The sequence below is a fragment of the Anoplolepis gracilipes genome, chromosome 11, assembly GCF_047496725.1.
Source record: "Anoplolepis gracilipes chromosome 11, ASM4749672v1, whole genome shotgun sequence".
Taxonomy (NCBI): domain Eukaryota; kingdom Metazoa; phylum Arthropoda; class Insecta; order Hymenoptera; family Formicidae; genus Anoplolepis; species Anoplolepis gracilipes.
The window spans coordinates 2,743,661-2,761,948 of record NC_132980.1 but is presented as its reverse complement, the minus strand read 5'-3'; the positions used below and the strand labels follow the sequence as shown (position 1 = coordinate 2,761,948).

General features: G+C 41.9%; 2 pseudogenes; one reads left to right on the top strand and one right to left on the bottom strand.

Annotated features, from left to right (window-relative positions):
- Positions 1–5,591: 5,591 nt before the first annotated feature.
- LOC140671360 (protein FAM200C-like) lies at positions 5,592–11,759 on the top strand (annotated as a pseudogene).
- Positions 11,760–15,208: 3,449 nt separating this feature from the next.
- Positions 15,209–16,216, bottom strand: LOC140671359 (uncharacterized; annotated as a pseudogene).
- Between the last annotated feature and the right edge of the window lie 2,072 nt (positions 16,217–18,288).

Genomic DNA, 18,288 nt, shown 5'->3' with positions numbered 1-18,288 from the left:
GGTTTCGAGCTTGTCTAAGTGTGTGATTGTTGAGTTTGAGAACTTGTAACTGATTTTTCATCGCGTGTTGTACCATGTGTTGTGTGTTCTGTAGTAAGTGTATCTGTTCGTCTATTAATTTTTTATCATTCACGTCCATGGTGCCGAAAAGAGTTTGGCTACTGTTTCGATTCCGTCGAACAGTCCTCTACGTTTGTTTGTTTGTGATGCGTATAGCGTATTTATGATCGTTATTAGTCGCGTTAGCTGGTCCATGTCTTTTTTGACTATTTCGTTTAAATTATGGCAAGTTTTCCGGTTAGTTTTTTAAGTATCATCCCTGTGCACATTGCGTCCGTCTGTTCTATGTATATTTTCACTTGCCGAAATTTCTCGTTGATTTGGTCGAGGTCTAGTTTGATAACTAGTTTCCATGTTTTCTTTACTTGGTAAAGGCGGCCTATCTTCTCGAAATACAATTCGGGATTATATTCGAATTCTTGTATTTCATAGGTGTCGCTTGCCTTTTCTGCTTCTGTGAGCATCGCGCTCATCCCATAGGTGAGGTATCTGTAATGTTATATTATATTTCATTTTATTTTTAGTGCGCGAACGTCTTAGTCCTTATGTTGCGCTTTTTTATCGTTGCGGGCGTTTTTTATTTCTTTCGCGGGGATCTGAGGCGGGTCCGTTATATTTTCATTTTTTCTTGCGCGTCAGACTGTGTTCGGCTCCGTTTGCGACTTGTTGTTAGCATTCGTCTATTAGTCAAAAAAGAATTCTGTTACTATGGTTCTCGGTCGCCATTGGTCCGTCGAGTGTCAGCGGTGCGGGGAATTATTTTCCTGCCACCTGCACCCAATTTATTGTCGACGGTGCTTCCTGGATCCAATTGTGGGGCCGGATTATCCCACTGGGCCTTTAGCTCGCGCAAAGGACGCGATTTTTCGGAGTGCGGAGCCGTATTCGCTCTGGGTGACCGTGGACGTTGCCTCTGGCACGCGGTCGGTACAGGAGGTGGTTCCTTATTTTAATCGGCAGTGGTACCGTTTAATGGCGATTATCGATGCCCGGAGGGAGGAGGAAGAAGAGCTCTTGCTGGCTCTTCGCGGAGAGGATGCTTTTGTGGATCCTGGCGAGAACGACCCCAGGTGTCGTATTACTGGCCCGGGTGCCTAAGGTAAGTGGCTACGGGAGTTGTTTATGTATTTCTCTCTCTCTCTCTCCCCCCCTTTTTTTTGATGCGCGTGGTGTCCTTTTCTTCTTTTCCTACGCGTCTATGAACGGCTTGAGCCTATTTACATGCATGCGGGTCGTCTTCCTTCCCCTCTTTATCGTGTAGTTTACCTCGGAGTGTTTTTCGGTAATTACGTACGGTCCAATCCATAGTGATTCGAGCTTTTTTGATCATCCTCGGCGTAGGGTCTCGTCAAAAATTAAAACCTTGTCGCTTATTTGAAATTTTATTTCTTTTGTCTTTTTGTCGTAATTTTTCTTTGATTTTACTTTTTCGTCTTTGATATTTTCTTCCGCTATTCGGTTTGTTGCCCGTAATCATTCTTTTAATTTTTGCGCGTAATCGTCGTAATTATACGTCGGTTTCGGCGGTTTCGTCAGGGCTGTCGGCATTTCGGCTTAATGTCCGTAAACTAATTCAAACGTCGTGTATCCCGTGGCTGTGTGTGGAGTGGTGTTGTACGTAAACATTGCGTACGGTATCCATTCATCCCAGTCCGTCTGGTCCACATTAATGTAATGTCGCAAATATTCCGCTAAGGTTTGGTGCGATCTTTCTAATGCGCCGTTACTTCCTGGGTGATACGCGGTCGTTTGTATTTTATTTATCTTTAGCAATTTGCACGTACTTTTAAATATGTCGCTGAGGAAGTTCGTGCCTTGATCGGTTAATACCGCTTCTGGTATTCCGTGCTCGAGTATGATCTTCGTTACGAATTCCTTACTCACGGTGTTAGCCTCCTTATTCGGAATCGGTATTGCTTTGCTGAATTTTGTTAAACTGTCTTGAAATGTTAGGAGGTATTTATTGCCATTATTCATTATGGTTAACGGTCCTACTATATCTAATGCGCATTTCTCGAAGGGCTTGCTCGGCGTATCGGTTATTACGAGGGGTGCTTTTGTTCGCCGCGATAATTTATTTCGCTGGTATGTCGCGCATTTTTTAATGTAATTTTCGACATCTTTCGTTAGACCAGTCCAGTTGTGGTTCAGGCGTATTCTTTTTATCGTTCGGTCTATTCCTTGATGCCCTCCCGTGGATACATCATGATATTCGTATAATATTTGCCGTTTTTCTTCTTCGGTGTATGTGCTCTCTTTTGCACCATCGTTCTCTTTCTCTTGCTCGATATCTTCTTCGCTGCTGATATCGTGTGTCTCATTACTTTCGACGGTGAGGATCTTTTCTCTCTCTCGTTCGTCGACGTCTCGCGTTACGCGGCTTAGCGCATCGGCGTTCGCGTTCGCTCGTCCGGCCTTATGTATAATTTCATACTCGTATTCTTCTAATTTTAATTTCCATTGGATTAATCGGGATCCGGGATCATTTACATTGAATAGCCAAATTAACGACTTATGGTCAGTAATAATTTTAAATTTCGTGCCATATATGTAGAATCGGAAATATTTGACGGTCCATACTATTGCCAGTAATTCTTTTTCTGTTGTATTATAATTCTGTTCGGCGTGATTTAACACTCGGCTCGCGTATGCGACGGGGCGGTCTCTGCCTACCGGCCCCTGTGATAACACGGCTCCGATCGCGTAATCTGACGCGTCGGTAGTCACGTTAAATTCTTCCGCGAAATCTGGGAATTTGAGCACCGGTGCGGTAGTTAATTTTTCTTTCAATCTGTCCAATGCGATTTGTTGTTCGGTAGCCCACATAAATTTCTCCGATTTTTTCGTCAGCTTTGTCAGCGGTCTTACAATTTTTGAGAAATCTATAATGAATCTACGGTAGTAGGCCAGGCCTATGAAGGATTGTACGTCCTTTACCCTTTTCGACATCGGAAACTCCTTTATTGCCGTTAATTTCGATGGGTCAGGCGATATTCCGTTTTCGGAATTAATATGTCCTAGATACGTTACTTCTTTCCGTAAGAATTCGCATTTTTCGAGTTGTAATTTTGAATTATTTTCCCGTATCCGTTGGAGTACTTCTCGAAGTCTTCGTATGTGTTCCTCGAGACTGCTTCCGTATATTACTATGTTATCTAAATAGACTAGACATTTGAGTCCTTGTAGGCCGGTCAATATCGAATCATTAGCCTTTGGAAGGTCGCTGCATTTCTTAATCCGAACAGCATTCGATTGAATTCGTAGTGTCCGTGGGGTGTGGAGAATGCAGTTTTTGCTTTATCTTTTTCCGCCATTGGTATCTGGTGATATCCAGATGTTAAGTCCAATGTGGTGAAATATTTGGCGTTTCCCAGCTGGTCCAATATATCCGTGATGTTGGGCAGTGGGAATGAATCGCCTATTGTTATTTCGTTCAGCTTCCGGAAGTCGATAACTACTCGGAGCTTTGGTTTTCCCGATGCGTCGGCCTTCTTCGGTACGATTAATAGTGGTGCATTCCAATGGCTCGCGCTTGGTCGGATTATTTAATCCTTTAGCATATTTTGCACCTACCGATTTACTTCCGCTTTATGTTTTTCGGGTAGGTGGTACGGCCTCCTGTTTACGGGTGCGGTGTCGGCTCGCGTGCGTATCTTATGTTCTACTGTTGTCGTGCATGTCAGTGGTTCTTCGTTTAAATGAAATGTGTCGCTGTATTCTTCACATAGCCGTGTGAGTGCCCTGTCGTTTTTCTGTATTGAGATGCAGTGTCCTTAGCGTCAGATCTGCACGTGTCGTTCTGTCATGCCCTTTGTTTTCTTTCTCGCCTTCTGATTTATCACGAGTATTTCTCCGGCGGCTTCTATATTTTCTAGCTCGACTTCTGGTGTTAGCAATTCTATCTCTTCATCTGTCGTATTTATTACGCTAATCGGGTAAGAATATTTTTTCGGTTGGACGATGCAGTTCTCTCTGTATACTCCTGCTATCGGTTCCTGGGCTTTGACTATACCCGTTCTGTTGTGTTGGGTTGCGGCTTTGATTATTGTTTCACTACGTGGCTTTAATATAACCTTGCTACGCGGTTGTAGTTTGAGTTTCGTGCTTCCGATCTTTATCTGCTCATTCTTATAGTCGCATGTCACGGGGTGTTTCCGGAGAAAATCGATGCCTATAATTTCTACGTGCTCGATGGGGAAATCGTCCCTTACGACATGAATTGTGTGTCGGAACTTTTCTTTGCCTAATTTAATTGTCGCGTGCATTTTTCCGATCGTGTTCACGCGGTGTTCGGTGACGCCCGTTAATGTTATCTGTGTATCGTAGATTATTGTGTCATCGTGTAAATGTTTTAGTTTTATTAACGAGATCATCGATCCGGAATCGTACAATAATCGTCCGTAGTATATGCTCTCGGAAAGCTCTTCGCGGCGGCCGATATGTTGATCGCGTTGTTGTAATTGGATCACTTGCTCCGTTAAACATTGTATCGCCGCGCGCATTTCTTGTAGCATTGCGGTTGTCGAATCATTGCCTGTTTCTTCTCGTAGTCGGGTGATTCGGGGTTGGTCGCTAATTACCGTTTGTCGTCGATGGATTTATTACTTGTCGCATCCGTGCGATCTCAGCGTCCACCGCGTCATTGCCTATGTTTGCGGAGGTAGATGCGCAGGGAGTTTGTGATTCGGCCATCTCGTTTGTGTGTCGGTAAATTTCTTCGGGATCGAAGATATCGCTCTCGTACGATGTTAGAGAAAATTCTCGCCTAAGTGATACTTGGCTAGAAGTTCGACTGATATACGGTTTCGTTCGTCTCGTTACGTTATGTAGTTCGTCGGTAGGGTCAGTCAGGTTATTTTGGAGGAGACTCGCGTCGAAACTCGTGAACGGAAATTCGCGTTCTGTGATTATGTTACTCAGTAACTCGATGTCGCTATCGCTCGAGTATTGTGTTTCGAGATTCCGGCGGACACTATCGCGTATGTCTTCGAGCGCTTCTATGGCTACTCTCGCAGGGCTTATTTCGCTATAGCTTATCGCTTGTTTTGCCGGTTCGCTAAGTAACCACGACTTATTCGCTATCGGTTTCGGCGCATTGCGTCCTTCCGACATTCACGCGAATTATATATTTAGTACAATGATTTGACTTACATTAATACGATCGCTCGCATGGTCGCTCGCTCTTCCGCTCGGATTTCGCTGACGCTGCGTCTGTGCTCGACGGCTAGTACGGTCGCTGTCCGGCGGCGATGCGTTGTCCGTGGAGTTGTCGTAGGTCGGGCTGCTTGGCTTGCGTCCTTGCTCCAATTTCACGTTCACTCACTCACTGTCTCGAAGTATGATGGTGCGCGATTTTCGGACTTTACGACTTTTGCATGCTCTCTTATGTCGCCTTGCTTGGGTTTTGTCCGTCGGCTTTAATTTATTAGACCGACGTGCCTGTTTTAATTTGCTTAAAATTGTTACAGGACTTCAACTGCGTCTGGACCAGTGTTGTGAGACGGGCCGGGTTTTTTCGCGCATGCGCGGCCATGTTGTCGGTTAGGTTAGCCGTTACAGGAACGTATCGAGTGTCTCTGCAGAGCGGTGTGTTATGTGTGTGGATATTTTGGCGGGCTGAACGTGCAACGGAAAAGAGGTTGGATACCAGTTGTTGGTAAGTGAATATTAATCTTTTAGAATGGATTACAATAATAATAGTAGTTGTAGTAGTAGTAGTATTGAAAAAGGAGTTGTTAAGAAACAGAATTAGACATTTTCAACATTCTTGGCTAGACGAAAGTATTTTTAAAGAATGGTTAACTCCTCATCCTGAACAAAATAAAGCGCTTTGTACTGCATGCAATAAGCCCATCAGATGCTGTAACACGGATTTAGTTAAACACTCACAGACGGCCAAACATATTAAAAATGTAAATTTATCCGATTTTAAAGCCACCGTTAGTAATAGTAATTTATCGCACAAAGAGAAAGTTAAACGCGCCGAAATTAAATTATCTGCTTTTTTCGCGGAACACAATGTAGCTTTTTATGTAGCCGATCATTTAACGCTCTTATTAAAAGAGATTTGCATAGAGCCTAAAGTCGTGCAAGATCTTTCACTTGCTCGAAATAAGTGTGCAAATATTGTTAAAAATGTTATTGCAAAACGTGAAGTCGAGATAATTATTCAGTGTTTACAAACATGTAAATTTTCCATTTTAATCGATGAAAGTACAGATATATCGGATACTAAAGTAATGTGTTTACTTGTAAAATATGTTTCGCCTTTAAATAAAAAAGTTACAACTCAGTTATTAGAATTGTTACCTTTAGACGCAACGGATTGTTCCGCGATTAAAATTTTCGAAATATTTAGAAACTTTTTAGAAGAAAAAGAAATTCCGATTAAAAATATTGTTGGAATGGCGTGCGATAATGCATCCGTTATGATTGGATGCAAAAATTCTTTTATGTCTCGTGTTAAAGAAGAAATACCGGAATTAATAACATTAAATTGCATTTGCCATTCATCCGCGATTATAGCCAGTAAAGCTTGTGAAAAATTACCAAATTTTTGCAAAAATTTAATTAAAGGAGTTGCCACTTATATTTCGGGCAGTGAAAAGATGTGCAGTTTTGGGCGAATTTCAAAATTTTTTTGATGTTCAAAGAAGTAAAATGTTAAAATTATCGGAAACGAGGTGGCTTTGTTTGTACAAATGCGTTATTAGACTTCTCGATAATTGGGAAGTTTTAAAAAGTTATTTTCTTTTAGCAATAGTAGAGGATAAATTAAAATCTGCCGAAACTATTTTAGAATATTTGAACGATGATTCGGTTAAAATATATTTGCTATTTTTAAAATATTCTTTAAATTTTTTAAATAATTTTAATGCATTATTTCAGGCGCGTAACATATTAATACACAAATTGTATCAGAATAGTCGGGAATTAATTTCAAAAATAGCTCAAAATTTTGTAAAATTTGACATTTTAAAAGATATTAGCAATTTAGATAATAAAAATAATATTCAAAATTTAGAAAATGTTTATGTTGGACCAAAATTTGAAAGTGTTTTGGAGATATTATCTTTGGAATGTGCTCAACAAATTAGATCGAAATGTTTGGATTTTTACATTACTGCAGTTCGAGAAATGCTTAAACGTTTGACTTTTAAAGATACACTTTTTCAACAATTAACTTTTTTAGATCCTAAAATTGCTTTATATCATGAAAGTAGAGTAAAAATTAAAGATTTAACTTTTATCGCGAAACGATTATTGAAAAATATTGACATAACTGATTTAGCTTTCGAATGGAGAATTTTGCCATCAAGTTTTAATGAAGAACAGAAAAAAGAATTAGCTTGCTTAGATATAGATGAAATGTGGCAAAATATTTTAAAATCTACAAATTTCGATGGGGAAAAAATGTTTCCAAATTTAGAATCATTAGTTAACGTAGTTCTTTGTTTTCTCCACTCAAATGCAGAGGCCGAACGAATATTTTCTATTGTAACAGATGTCAAAAATAAAAAAAGAAACCGATTAGCTAATGAGTCAATCTCTTCAATTTATCCAGTTCTAGTTTTCAAGCAAAAAATACTAATTGTATAAATTTTGAAATTGACTCGAGGAATCTTGAACTGCATAATGCACAAAATTTATATGGAGAAAAAGGAAAATCACATCTGATGGTGCTTAATTATATTTTTGCTTTTTTATTTATAATTTAGCTTTTTTATTTATATTTTTTACATAATATTTAATTAAATTTTCACATGTCTCTAGCCAATATTTATTAATGCATGCTACATACAGTGTATATTATATGTATAATTATTTTATTTATTTTTCAGATTTTATTTATTTTTTTAAAAGATGTGCAATATTTTTATTTTTAAATAATTTATTTTTATTTAATAAATTTAAGATATTTTATTTTATTGTTTATGATCTACGTATAGAACATTAATTTTTATTAATTATAAAATTAATATAAATTTTTTATTTAAATATTTATAAAATAATTTTATTTTAATTTTATTAATGTACTTTCGTTTATTTTTGTTGAATACTGGTAAGGTTTTTGGCAGTTTCCCTTACGCTTGCAACAAATGTTGGTATTCCATAATTTTTCTGCCAAAAATAAAATTTTTTATTTTGTTATATATTTTGTTTTAAGTTATTATAACATCCTTCCATCTCTTTCATAACACACACACACGCACACGCAAACGCACACACACACACACACACACACACACACACACACACACACACACACACAGACAGATATATCTTTTGTAATTTCAGGAAAAATAAATTGGCATTTATGTAATATGTATATAAAATTTATACAGATATATATATATATATATTTCCATAAAATAATTTAAAAAATTTAATTTTTCCTAAAATTACAAAATTTGCAAAATTATACACGGGGGCCAACATGGTACACCTTTTTATGTCTAAAAATACTTTACTGGTGGTACGTTCGCCGCGCATGCGCGAAAAAACGGATGGACATTATCGCGTATACTAAATTTGACTGTAAATATAAATAAATATAATCCTATGCGCGCAGGATGTTGCGTGCAATTACCGCGAAAGATAATAATGAAACGAGCAGTGGTTAACGTGCAATCTGAAGGCAGTGCATGTTTTGCGTGGGCGGTGTTGTGCCCGTGCCGTGAGGATAGGGTCTTCCGGGATATTCGCCCAAAGAGTTGGAACTCAGGCAGCAAATGAACGCACTCCGTACTTGTAGTAAAAGAATATATTTCGGTCGTACTGTTACACTTGTTTCACACTGTTAATTCGCGTATTCGTTCGTCAAGGTGACAAACCGTGTCGATGGGTAGATTATTTCTTACGAGCGACCGCGATGGTTCTCGCGATCGATATATACAGGGTGTCCCAGAACAACCTTCCGTTCGTAAAATGACGTATTTCTGACACAATTCTAAGACAATTTTTCCTTTACCAAAATTTGATTTGAAGCGTAGTTTTTGAGTTATAAGCAAAAATAGTTAGCAAATCACACGTCGAGTATAGAAGGCAGGCGTGGCGCACCGCGAGCGCAGGTGCAGCTGACCGTCCGACGAGTGATTACCGCCGTATGAGTCGCTAACTATTTTATCTTATAACAAAATTATGCTTTAAATAAAATTTTGGTAAAGAAGAAAATGTCTTATAATTACGTCAGGAATAAGTGTTCCTTAAAATAACGTTACTTTAATGACCATAAGTTGTTCTGGATCGCCGACCGTCGGACGCTGCAATCAACTGATTGCTACACGCGATGTGTGTATGCTGAGTGTGTGCGTAAAAGAAAGGGACAGAGTGAGTGAGAGAAAGAGAGAGAAATAACCGTCTCTGCGACGGCGACGCTCCTTCGATTGTCATCGACATTGTCGTCGACGACTTCAGATCGATCGATATATTGATTTTCCGGCTCAGCTGAGAGACACATCGCGTGTAACAATCAGCTGATCGCAGCGTCCGACATTATTTTAAGGAACACTTATTCCTGACGTAATTATAAGACATTTTCTTCTTTACCAAAATTTTATTTAAAGCATAATTTTATATTATAAGATAAAATAGTTAGCGACTCATGCGGCGGTAATCACTCGTCAGGCGGTCAGCTGCGCCCGCGCTCGCGGTGCGTCGCGCGGCTCCTGCCTGCCTTCTGTACTTGACGTGTGATTTGCTAACTATTTTTGCTTATAACTCAAAAACTACGCTTCAAGTCAAATTTTGGTAAAGGAAAAATTATCTTAAAATTGTGTCAGGAATACGTCATTTTACAGACGGAAGGTTGTTCTGGGACACCCTGTATATCGCTTTAATTTTGGGGAAGGAAGGATGAGGTTTTCTGGGCCGGAGCGCGGTACGTACTCCATGCTCGGGTGTCGTAATGCTTGACCGTGACTTGCTTTTTTTTTGGTCACGTCTTTTTTTCTTCCTTAATCTTTCTATTTAATTCTTATTTAATTTTCTTATTTAATTCTTTTTAATGCTTTGCTTTGCTTGCTTAATTTTAGTATTTTATTTCTTTATTTTATATGTTTACTTTTCTCTTTCCAGGTAAGTGTATCGGGTTACGACATCCTTCCCTCTTTGGGAAAAGAAAACCTTTACCTTAATTTCGCTTCTTAGTCTATGTTTTTTACATTTTATCTTATTAATATAATGGCTGTGTTGTTTTCGTCATTTAGTGTTGTGTCTGGTTGGTAAGGTCTGTCAAAAATTTTTTCTCTTTGTATTCGTGGTATGCTTATTTGGATTGTGTTTAATTATATTGTCCTGTTGTTCTTTTTTCGTTTGCTTTCTTCTTTTTACTATGTAAGTTAACACTACAATACTGAGTATAATTATCGTTCCTGTGATACCTGATATCGCGGGATATATTACATGTTCTCGTATCTGTAGACTGTCTTTATTTATTTGTCTGTCTGTAACAGTCAATGTGTTACTCAGTTTCATTAATTCGGATGGCTTCCGTATTATTTTTCGTAATTTTATATTTTTTGCCTTGTCTTTTGGTTCGTTTGTCTGTATTTTCAGTATGCTTGTTAAGTTGTAGTCGGGTATTTTTGTACTTACATATGTCGTTATGGCGGGTTTGCTCGCTTTTATTATTATATCGGGCGTTACTAATTTTCATTTTTCTTTTATTGTTATTCGCCCTGACCTTTTGATTTCGGTTTTCTTTGTTACTCCGTTACTACACGTTATTTCTATTGGCTGTCTTTTCCTAGCGAATATATCCACGAGTTTGTGTCACTCAGCGTTATCCATATCGTTGAGTTAGCGTGTATGTGTTGTGTGTTGCAGCTTTTTTGGTGTGTGTCTGTTCGTATGTATGTCTGTATTTTGCATAACGCTTGGTTGTCTATGTGGTGTGTCGGATGACTTCTTTCGCATACATATTGGTTATCGTTTCGCATACATTTTTCTAATTCGCTTTCCGCGGTTGTAAAATACGTTCGACTATCGATGTCTATCGCTATTATCGGTTGGCTTACTTCTATACATATAAATGTGTCGCCTTATTTATGGACGGGTAGAGGGGTTAGGTTGCTTTTATTATCTCATATGTGGGGTACATTATTAATGGAAATCTTACTATCGTAATTATTCTTATACTATCGTAGTATGCGCTTATTTTTATAAATTTCTCGATCTCTCCCCAGTTTTCTGGTGCGATGTTGAACGGAAAGTGCGTTCCTTGCGGTATTTGTGCCGCGATTTCTTTAAGATTATTTATTATGGTTTTGATCGGTAGTAACCTTATGTTTATTATTCCGCTTTTCGCGCTATTTAAATGTGTTACAATATTAGTAATATCCGTTATTAACCTTCTGATGATCGCGTTCAAAACGATATAATGTTCGTCCATCTCTTCTCTGTGTCCGAATCCTGTTTTCATCTGTATCCAGCTTTGTCGCATTTTCTCTGTTACATTCAGAAATTTGTCTTCATTTTCTTGTATTATTTTTTCTGATTCTTCTACGTGTGCAATAGTTGCGTTTAACTCCTTGATTTGATTTTTCAGAGCATGCTATAGCGTTTGTTGATTTCCTTCTAGCATTTTCAATTGTTCATTGATTATTTTTTCGTCGTTGGCGTCCATCGTGCCGAATAGCGTTTTGGCTATGGTTCCTAGTCCATCTACTAGTCCTCTTCTTGTTTTCTTTGCTAACTGATAGGTTGTTCTTAAACGTGTTAGTAGAGTTACTGATTTTTACTCTTGTTCTGTTAGTTGCAGTAAGATTTTGCAAGTTCCTCTCATTTTTGCTTCTAGAGGTTTATCGTAGCATAATGCTCTCGCGTGTCTCTTCTTCTTTAATCGCGTTGATATCCGCTACGTGCCGACTCAACGCGTCAACGTTTCTGTTCGCTGTTCCGGCTTTATGTATTATTACATAGTCGTATTTTTCTAATTTAAGTCTCCATCGGGTCAATCGAGATCCGGAGTCAGTGACATTAAATAACCATACTAACGATTTGTGATCTGTAACGACCGTGAATTTGGTTCCATATAAGTATGGTCGGAAATGTTTAACGGCCCATACTATAGCGAGTAACTCTTTCTCTGTCGTACTGTAATTCTGTTCCGCTTTTGATAGTACTCGGCTCGCGTACGCTACGGGTCGGTCCTGTCCTATCTGTCCTTGCGATAATATGGCTCCGATTGCATAGTCGGATGCATCTGTCGTCACTATAAATTCTTTTGTAAAATCTGGATACTTCAGTACTGGTGCTGTCGTCAGCTTTTCTTTTAGTATTTCAAAGGCGTTTTGTTGTGCTTGCGTCCACTCGAACTTGTTTTCTTTCTTGGTTAGTTTTGTGAGTGGTTTCGCTATCTTGGAAAAATTTTCGATAAATTTCCGATAGTATCCGACCAAGCCTATAAATGCTTGTACATCCTTGATCTTTTTTGGCGTCGGGAAATTTTTTACAGCTTTTAATTTAATTGGGTCGGGTGATATTCCGTTCTCCGTAATTATGTGTCCGAGATATGTCACTTCTTTTCTCAGAAACTCACATTTGTCGGGCTGTAATTTTAATCGATTTTCCCGTAATCTTTTTAATACTTTGATTAATCTTTTATTGTGTTCCTTTAGACTAGCTCCAAAAATTACAATATCGTCTAAATAAACTAGACATTTTATTCCTTGCAGTCCGCTTAACACGGCGTTTATTAATTGCTGGAATGTAGCGGATGCGTTTTTTTAATCCAAACGGCATTCTGTTAAATTCATAGTGTCCGTACGGCGTGGAAAACGCTGTTTTACTTTTGTCGCTTTCTTCCATCTCGATCTGGTGATATCCTGAAGCCAAGTCGAGAGTAGTAAAATATTTTGCGTTCCCTAATTGATCTAATATATCCGTAATGTTCGGTAGAGGGAATGAGTCGCCTATCGTTAGGTCGTTCAATTTTCGAAAATCTACCACCACTCTAAATTTTTGTTTTCCGGACGCATATAATTTCTTCGGAACGACTAATAAAGGTGCGTTCCATTGACTCACGCTTGTCCTAATTATTCCATTATTCAGCATCTCTTGCATTTGTCGATTGACTTCCGTCTTATGCTTTTCGGGCAGTCGATATGGTCGTACATTAACCGGTGCGCTATCTGCTCGTGTTGCAATTTGATGTGTCACCGCGTTCGTACATGTGAGTGACTTTTCGTTTGTGTGGAACACGTCGCTGTATTCCTCGCAGATATCTCTTATTGCTTTTTCCTCTTCCTTATTTAGGTGTCCGGTGCGGAGCTCTTCTAATATTTTCTCGGTGTGTCGTAGGCTTTTCTCCTCCGTTGTCGAATGTGCGATATTTATCTCCGTTGTTTCTTTGGCTTCAATTTTCTCAATTGTTATCTGTGGCATTGTAATTTTGACTTCGTTTTCATTTGTATTCATTATGCTCGCAGGGCATAAAAATTTTTCGGGTTTTACTAGGCAGTTCCCTATGAATACGCCTGGTATTATTCCTCTGTTCAGTTTACTTCCATCATGTTGATTGTTGTTGCCACTTGTACTATCGTCTCGCTCTGAGGCTGTAACGTGATCTTTTGATAAGGATATAGTCTCAGTATATTTCGTCCGATTCTCAGCTGTTTCGTTGAGTAGTTTATGACGACACGCCTTCACTAGCGGTCGCGGAGCCGAACACCCGCTCCGATTTTACGACCCGGCGCCAATGGGCGCCCCCACCGCGCGAACTATCGCGCACGCCACTGGGATCCCCCTCTCTCTCGAATGAAGCGAGAGAGAGGGAAGGCTCCCGGGTATATAAGCCCGACCGACCGACGACCAGACACCTGTCCTGATCCTGAATCCGGCCGGGCAAGAGCTTCAGAGCTAAGCTCCGAGGCGAAGCCAGCAGCTAGATTCGATCCTCTCTCCAAGTTCCTGACGTCGATCCAGGAGAAGGGTGTTCTCTTCTTCTGCCGGGTGTTTCCGGTGACCGATTCCGCTCCCGACCACGCGATCCGGGAAAAGGATGTGCTCTCTTTCTGCCGGGTGTTCCCGGTGGTCGCGACCCCGGCCAACCGTCGATCCGGGAGAAGAGTGTTCTCTTCTCTTGCCGGGTGTTCCCGGTGATCGACAGCAGCGCGCCTGATCGCCGCCTCGGCGGCTCGTTTGCAATTAACCGCGCCGCGATAGTCGCATCATAAGGCGACTCGTCCGCAACCCGTGCCGCCCCGCTTGTAGATACTTGCGTCGCACCGTGAACCGTTACGCACGCAGCTAGCTTGTAGGAACTTGCATGTACCACGACCCGCTCGCAACCCGAGCCGCCTAGCTTGTAGGTAACCGCTTGTACCGCTCGCCTAGCTTGTAGATAACCGCATGTACCGTTCGCCTACCTTGTAAGAACCCGCGCAGCCCGCTTGTAATACGCACCGCCAACATCCGCGTCGCTAACCGCCTGCACGAATATCGCTTGCCAATCACGTCCGCTTGCGCTCACACGCCCATCCCCACACACACTCACATTCACACCTCACACGAACACAACCACATATGTATATAGCACACGACCCAACCACATGTAAATACTACCAATAAATAAACGCTTGTTATACGAAAAACCCGTTCTCGTCAATTGGAGTCTTCCCCTTCTCCTGAACCCTGGAACCGACGAGCTGGTCCGAGACGTCGGGAAAGGTGCACCGTTGCAAGTTGCATATCGTTTCTTGTTTTTTGAGAAAATCTATTCCTATTATTCCCTCGTACTCGGGAAATCGTCTTTTACGACATAAAATCTATGTTTTATTTTTTCGTCTCGAAACTTTATCGTCGCGTTTATCCGTCTGATGGTATATACCTGGTGTCCCGTCACGCTCGTGAGGGTTATTTTGTCTTCAGTGATCATCGTTTCTCCTTTTAGATTTCTCACCTTGATAAGAGAAATGGCTGCTCCCGTATCACATAATAAATTTATTTTCTCTCTTTTCGCCTCTCGCATGGGTAATGCAACTAAGTCTAGTCCTGTGTGTGAGTGAGGCGTTCGTCTTACGTGTGATACTCGACGGCAGGTCGGTTGCTTCTTATCTTCTTTCTCCTCCTCGTTGCTACTTCGAGCGGAATCAGATCTCTTTTTTCTTCTTTCATCGTTATACCGATTTTTAATTTCTCGTGGCGTTTAATTTCGTTTCGTGCGATTAGATTGATCCTTATACGGTCGTCCGTGTAATATCCAGCATTTTTCCTGCTTATGTCCGGTCCTTTTGCAGTGGTTGCAATATTTATCAACGGTATTTACGCGCGAGGGTCGCTCCGGTTTTGGTAACAAAAATCGCGTTGCGATTTATCAACTCGCACAGCATTCTCGTCCATAATGCCCTATTATTCCGCATTTCTGACATTATGCGGTTCTTTTATTATCGTGATTATACGCGGGCGTTACAGCGTTCTTTGGTCGTGCGCCGGCACATACCGATCCCTTGATCTTCTCTTCCGCGCTTGCGGCTGATATCGCTTCTTGCAGTGTCATGTATCCTCGAGAACGTACCACGGTTTTAATGTCGTCGTGTAACCCGATTTGAAAATTCTCTAAAGCTTGCTGCTGTATAATTTTAAAGATTATTCGCTTGTGCTCCGTCGTATAATTCTGTCCGTCTAGCAATGATTCGTATAATTCTATGGCTAGTTTATCCGTTTGAAAACCGTGCTCTCGCGCTTTACCGGTTTTCTGTTTTAGCATATTGAACTCTATTTGCAGATGTGTCGTGCTCTTTCTATTAGCAAAGCACGCTTCTAATTCTTGTTTTAATTGCAAAAAATTTCGGATCTTTCGCGTCTGAAAATCTAGCATTGCTCTGCCTTTTAATTTGGTGCATAGTACGGCACCTAACAGGGTGACTTCGTCTAATGGGTCAATATTTTCGACCGCGTATGTTGTCGTACTTAAAAATTTTTGTAATTTATTTGGCGATCCATTGAATTCCGGTATTAGGCTTCGTGCCTCTTTTAAGGGTAAATTTCCGCGTCCTCGATGATGTCGTACATCGTCGGGCGAGTAGTTTTCTTCAGCTTCGCGTCTGTGATTTGCTGGCGTTAGGCTTCTGTTATTGCGCATTTCCTGTCTTTCTCGAATATAATCTATTTCAAGGTGCAAGTCCCGAATTTCCTGCATCAGCAGTTGTATCATCTCTCTACTATTCTCGTTTATATCGCTTGTTCCGGGTTTCGGCTCGACGTGTCTCTGTGCACGTGGCTCTGCCGATTCTTCGCCTATCTCGTTGTGTAAGCGTTCGATTTCTCTATCTACCTCGTCGGCAGTGACGTTCGAATGAAGCTACCGGAGGTGTTCGGATCATGTTTCCTTTCTCGCGGTATTCTAATTCCGGATTAAAAATGCTCGAGTAGGACGTTAACGAAAATTCGCGTCGGTGTGTCACGGCTTGGTGTGCTTATCGCTGACTCGGTGTCGGATGACTGACCGTCTTGGTTCGCTATTACGCTACGATCTATTTCGTTGACGAGGAGTTCGCGTTCTGCTATTACGTTCACTCCGAGTTCGCTTTCGGGAGAACTTTCAATTTAAGTAATATTCCTCTAAATGTCTGCGCACTCTATTACTAATGTCTCTAAACGCGGTTTCTGCGATTCTTTGCGAGTTTCTTAAACTATTGGTTATGGCTCTTTCCACCGATTCGCTATGTAGCCACGATGCTATTATTTGGTCGTTCGTTTCGTCCTTCCGACATTCACAATAGTTAATTTCGTTCGACTTACATTAATATAATGAACAGCATTTTACTCATTCGCTCGCTCTCGCTGTTGTCTATAGTTGAAGTAGGTTGGTGCCTTCTCTCCCCCCGACGACTCGCCATCTTGCCGTGATGGGAGGGCTCACCCGAAGGGAGATCCCGGTGTGGTTGTCGGGTCTTAGGACCCACAACCCCCGGGTTATCCCGAAGGTTGCTAAGAGCGAGTCATAACATGGGATGGTAAAACCGAGGAGAAAAATCTCCCCGGTTTCGGATGCCGCGGGCCGGCGGGAAGGGGATATTATCCCTGTTCCTTCCTCGTCGTCATCACGAGAAGGGCTACCCGGGGGTTTGCCAGCGAGGCCCCCGGGGGCAGCAGTCGCTTGGCTGTTGGAGATCCGACAGTCCTGGTGGTCGACGGGCAACAAGCTCAAAGAGCTCCAATTGTCGGAGGAATGGGATGGGGAGCATGAGTTGGTGGATCAACTCGAGGATCTCCTGATGGATCACCTTCATATTTTAAAATTGCTCTTTGAGCATGGCGACATGAAGGTGTTCCTGAAGGGGGCCTCCTCCCAGGTAGACGTCTCCACTCAGGTGGTCCACTCAGGTCCACAAGGAAAGTGGGGGTGCAGATGAGACCTGCCCCCTCAAAGATTGTGGAGGTGGGGGTGCAGATCAAACCTACCCCCCCAAGTTAAATTGGAGACCCCCAAGGCTGCGGAGGCTCCGCATTCTTTTTTTAATCTCTCCGCAGTCTTGTCAGAGATGAGGTGAAGTCCGCTCTGGCCTTAGGAATTAGCGGACTCCACCAAGAGCTACGGACATGTCATCGCCCAACTTCCTCCGTCCCTAGTGAAGGGACCGCTCTCTTGGGCATCGGTAACGGCAAAAGGGGGCGGAGGAAGGAGCAAAAAGGACAGACTGGTCCCGGGGAAACCCCCCCCCCCGTTAAAAGGGGTAAGGGATCTCCGGGCCAGACCTCTTCCCCTCCTTTTCAGGAGGGGAAGAAGGGAGGCGCGGCACCAGTGGCCCCCTGAGGTGTTTTAAATGCCTCAGGGGTGGTCATATTAGTGCCACCTATAGATCGGAGTTGTTCAGAGGCGATCAGTGTTACCGGTGCGGCGTCCCTGGACACCTCAGCTGGGGATGTCGGGGGACGTCCAGATGCGCACTATGCGCAGATCTGGGTATTCTCGCCGATCACGCCCTGGGCGGGGGTGTAGAGTGTTCCTCTCCCTCTGTGGAGGGGAGGAGGAGGAAAAAGAGGAAAAGGGGCCCCCCATCGAGTGTAGGGAAGGTGTCTCCCCCGGTGGGAGAAGCCCTGGAGGTGAGGAAGACCCCTGGTGTGAAGAGTGGGAGGGTTATCGCTTTGACGCCCCCCTCCTCCCCAAGGGTGGTTGAGGATACCTCCGAAATAGAGGTTGTCGTGGAATGTCCCCGCCCAGAGGAAATAAGACCCCCTCACAGTTGAGGGGGTCGTGGGGGAGCAGGAAGGGGAAAGACATAG